At 36.8% G+C, this 5,026-nt stretch overlaps 1 non-coding gene and 1 pseudogene across 1 annotated transcript; one reads left to right on the top strand and one right to left on the bottom strand.

The window, feature by feature from the left end:
* Window positions 1-1,535: 1,535 nt before the first annotated feature.
* LOC128566481 (testin-like) lies at window positions 1,536-2,430 on the top strand (annotated as a pseudogene).
* Window positions 2,431-4,579: 2,149 nt separating this feature from the next.
* LOC128567070 (U6 spliceosomal RNA) lies at window positions 4,580-4,683 on the bottom strand. Its single transcript, XR_008374742.1, has one exon. It is a non-coding gene; the product is annotated as a U6 spliceosomal RNA (small nuclear RNA).
* Between the last annotated feature and the right edge of the window lie 343 nt (window positions 4,684-5,026).

Genomic DNA, 5,026 nt, shown 5'->3' with positions numbered 1-5,026 from the left:
CTGATTGTTTGTGCGGCACTCTGAGCCATTCTCATGGGGGAGGGGACTCCCGTCCGCTTGGTGATGGATTTTGTACCTTTTGTTTGTATCCTGGTGGTCGCAGCTCGCCTCAGCGAGATTGAAGTGCATTCTTCAACCTTCTCTCTTAGTGCAGCTCAAATCCACCAGGTTACTTGCTAAATTTTTGTCTTTTAACTCTCCTTCTGGACGGGAGCCTCTGTGGAAAGCTGGCTTCAGTCAGCCATCTTGTCTACTCCCCCCAATACATTCCTTTTGGAAAGATGTATGGAGAACACTTAGAGATCAATAATAGATCTGCCATTCAATCCTGTAATTCCTCTACTAGGCATATACCCAGAAGACCAAAAATCACATCACAACCAAGATATTTGTACCGGAATGTTTATTTCAGCCCTATTCATAATTGCTAAGTCATGGAAAAAGCCCAAGTGCCCATCGATCCACGAATGAATTAATAAATTGTGGTATATGTACACCATGGAATATCATACAGCCTTAAAGAAATATGGAGACTTTACCTCTTTCGTGTTTATATGGATGGAGGTGGAGCATATTCTTCTTAGTAAAGTATCCTAAGAATGGAAGAAAAAGTATCCAATGTACTCAGCCCTACTATGTAACTAATTTATGGCTTTCACATGAAAGCTATAACCCAGTTACAACCTAAGAATAGGGGGAACAGGGAAAGGAAGGGGAGAGAGGAGAGAGGATGGGAGGATGAAGGGGGATTGGTGGGATTACACCCGCGGTGCATCTTACAAGGGCATATGTGATACTTAATAAATGTGGAATGTAATTGTCTTGGCACAATTACTAGGAAAATGCCAGGAAGGCTATGTTGACCAGTGTGATGAAAATGTGTCAAACAGTCTATAAAACTAGTGTATGGTGCCCCATGATCACATTAATGTACATAGCTATTATTTAATAAAAATATATATATAATTAAACAAAAAAATATTTTCATTGGCTGTTATTGTTTAAAGTAAGTAACTGAGGGAAGTTACCATAGTAGTTCTTTTCCTCAAGTTGCTTTTACGCTTTGGAAAAGCACATTTATGACAATGTTATCTGGGATTTTTACTCAATAACTCCTGCTGGTTACTTTGCATAAAATATCTTTAAGTAGGGTTGAGACCTATACAGGGATAAAATATTACTAAAGTCTGTAAAAGTAATTTTACATGTTCTCTTTTATGACAGAGAACAGCACTGGTTCTGTTATGTTTAAAATAAATCATTTCTTGGTATGTGTTTAATATTTCTTCCCTTGCTGCTAATTCTTGGATAGAAACCATTCTGTACATTTTGATAGATTGTTTTCAGAAAACTCTCTTATCAACAGGTGTAGGATAGTTACTTAAAATTGTACATTTATAGGGAAGTTTCACAGCACCAGGTTAATGACTGCAGCAGTCCTGCAGGTTCCCCCTTCAGTTTCCATAGTGGTACTGGAGGCCGGTGGAACCTGTGCATGAGATCCTGGACAGACGGAGGGAGCACCCCTCATAAACATGGGCCTGGAAGCCAACATTAAGATGGGTTTTGGTCATGAGCAAGAATTTGGAGCCCTCTGTTTAAAATGCAAAGGAAAATGTGAAGCGTTCAAACTGTATTTCTGGAGAAAAATATGTTGTTATTTCATGGCCAAGAACATGATATCCTCGGAGCAGTGAAGAAGATCGAAAAGTGTGAAGACGCTAAGTATACCACCTTGATTATGAAATTAAATCAGGTAGAATTCCCATGTATAAATGCAATATTATGATATCGACCAATCCAGCTGCTGCCAAGAAGAATGTCTTCATTGACACAGTTACCTATGAATGGGCTCCTCTTGTCCAGAATCAGTATATATATATACACATATGTATACACAGACGTTGCCCAACGAAAAGCAGCCAGTGGCAGTTTCAGAGCAGGAGAAGTACCAGAAGCAGCAGCTTTTAAAGCAGCTCCCTGCTTATGACCAGGGCCTTTCAAAGTGCCATGAGTTGTCTCCCAAAGAAGTGAAAGAAATGGAGCAATTTGTGAAGAAATGTAAGAATGAGGTTCTGGGAGTAGGCAATGTCAAACTCCCTGTGAGATAGACATTCAAGGGCCCAATCAAATGTACATCAGTGGTGGAGACAAAAGCACCTCAGCAGTAGTGGGGACCATGAAGGACAAATCTGCCAAGGAAAAAAGAACTCAGTATTCCTCCTATTCCTGCAAAATGAGCATGAAGGAAGGAGATCCAGCCATGTGTGTTGAAAGGTCTGCTATGATAGACTGTGGCACCCAGCTTATTTTATCTGCAGCATCTGCTATGCAGGCCTGGGTGACATGATTTGTTTCTGAAAGAGTGAGAAGCTGTGCTGTGGCAGATATTACTGTGACAGTGAGAAACCCCAATGTGCTGAAAATTAAATGGGATGAATGCTATGTATATTATTATTCAAAATAAAGTTTTTTTCACTTAAAAAAGCAAAATTGTACATTTAGGATAGAGTAGTTCAGATACTCGACTTCAGAAATGTAAAAATACAACGAAGACTGGGTTTGGAAAGCATATTGTAGAATTGCATGTCAAATTCTGAAGTTATGAATAGTAGATGTTTCAATTTGGGATTATAAAACCCCATTTAGGATTTTAGAAACAAATTGGAAAAAAAATGGTTAAATTTTAATTTTAGTCTAGTGACATTATTTTGTATTGCATAGTCTTTTGTATATTTTAAGACTTGAGTTTTTTGTCTTAATTTATTGCTAAAAATTTTAGGCAAAGCACATCTTTACCAGAGAATTTCTGATTTCTGTTTCCTTTTCCTGTGATTTATGTTATATCGAGGGTCTTTTGGTTTAAGACTAAATTAATATCTTTTTTGTCTGTTTGTTTATTGAGACAGAGTCTCGTTTTGTTGCTCTCAGTAGAGTGTTGTGGCATCATAGCTCACAATAACCTAAAACTCCTGGGCTCAAGCAATCCTCTTGCCCCAGCCTCCCAAATAGCTGGAACTACAGGAACCCACCATAATGCCCGGCTATTTTTTAGAGACTATGTCTCCCTCTTTCTCAGGCCGGTCTCAGACTCCTGAGCTCAGGCAATCCACCCAGAGTGCTAAGAGTACAGGCTTGAGCCACCACGCCCAGCCTAAGCTAACACCTTTTATAAGCGTGGTAGGTTAAATGTCTTTTACATTCTGGAATATGTATAGTTTAATGAATTAAATTTAATGGGCCTAATTGAGGTGAAGAGATTTAATATTTGTTAAAATGAAGTTAGTCAAATCCCATGTCACTAAAATTTTAATAAATAGAAGTTTTATAATTTTATTTTTTTCTTTCCATTTTACAAGTGTATATATTAAAGTACATCTATAGCCTATGACCTGAATCTATTGAAGTACTAAGAAGAGACTCTTAAAACACGTCACTAAGGATTTTGAAACCAGATATAGGTATTCCAGAACCTTCTATATATGAGCTCAACTGCTAGTACCGTCTCCACAACTTCAATGACCTTGGTTGCTGTATAATTCCTGCCAGAATTATCAAAAGTTTTGCATTATCAGGGCTCCCTTTAACCTCCCAAGAAGAACTAATACTTTTAAAGAAAAGTGTGTGTCTTTATGTTTATAGAAGGATATTTTCTTTAATTTGTTTCTTCCTCATACTCCAAAAAATGGAAAAGTTACCAAATTATACCTACTTTCTAGATGGCAGCTTGGAGCATAGCAAGGAATTAGAGAATTTGAATTCTATTCCCAGTTCTTGTAGTTTGTGTTTTTTTAAATGAAATGATTACTGTTATAATGTCCAAAAGCTGGTTTTAATGTGAACAGCGGATTCTGGTACATTGTGACTAAGGCTTAAGAATGCCTGTCTTTAGGAGGACAGTGTTACAATATTAATGGACAGTGCCAAACACCCAGGGCTTATCTATAATTTAATCTTTGTATGTTACCTGATTAGCTAGCTCCCTCCTCCTTCAATGTGCTGGTACCAGACACAGAGTCAATCAGATCCTTCTGATGTTTGTATGGACTTTGGCAACATGTCAATAATGTGCAAAGCAAGTTTTTATAATTAAGAAATCAAGTTTATTGAATTTTATTATTGAAAGTTGAAATTTAACCATGTATGAAGAAAAACCAATAAAAGAATGTATTCTTTTTATGAAAAAATCACATAAAACTAACCCATGAATTCAATAAGAAATGAAAATAAAAACAGATTATCCTAACTGATAATGAGAAGACAATTCAACAATTCATCAAAATGTTGTGGGATACAGCAAAGTATTGCTTAGAAGACAATTTATAGCTAAATGTTATGTTAGAAAAGAAGTACAAAATAATGAACTATAAGTTTCTTAAAACAGGAAAGCAAATTAAATCCAAATTAAGTACAAGGACATTTAAATGGAACAAAAAATGCAACACCAATATAAAAAAAATGAAACTAAACAAAGAGATCATTTAAAACATCAATAAAATTAATAAAATCAATCTCTAGATCGATCAAGAGAAAAGTTCAAGAGAAAGGCTAGGCTCATTTCATTTATCACAAAGACCTAAAAAATATGGAATGCTTCTTGAATATGCATGTCATCCTTGCATAGGGGCCAGCCTAATCATCTCTGTATTTTTCCAAATTTAGTATAATATATGTGTTGTCAAAGCAAGCACAATCTAGAAAACTTTTATGTTGATATACCACTGTAAGAAAGAGACTATAGTCCTATGACCCTCATCATTGATCTTCTAGCATACAACTTCTTATCTAGCATACAACCTTCTAGCCTCAGGGTCTCACTGTTCTGTAGGTCTTCCAGGCCATCTAATCCTTGTATTGCAGCTGATAGGATGCAGACTGTTTTCCCCAATGGGAGACCCCATAATTCTACTTCTTTCTCCAGAATCCTAGTCCCATTTCCCGCAAGTAGTTTTCTCCCTCCACTGGTCAACGCCCTCCTCATATAGTCATCCTCATCCAGAATTTGCCAGCCAGAATAACTGTCATT

This window comes from Nycticebus coucang, chromosome 15 (genome assembly GCF_027406575.1).
Source record: "Nycticebus coucang isolate mNycCou1 chromosome 15, mNycCou1.pri, whole genome shotgun sequence".
Lineage (NCBI taxonomy): Eukaryota > Metazoa > Chordata > Mammalia > Primates > Lorisidae > Nycticebus > Nycticebus coucang.
This window is presented reverse-complemented; position numbering and strand designations above follow the sequence as displayed.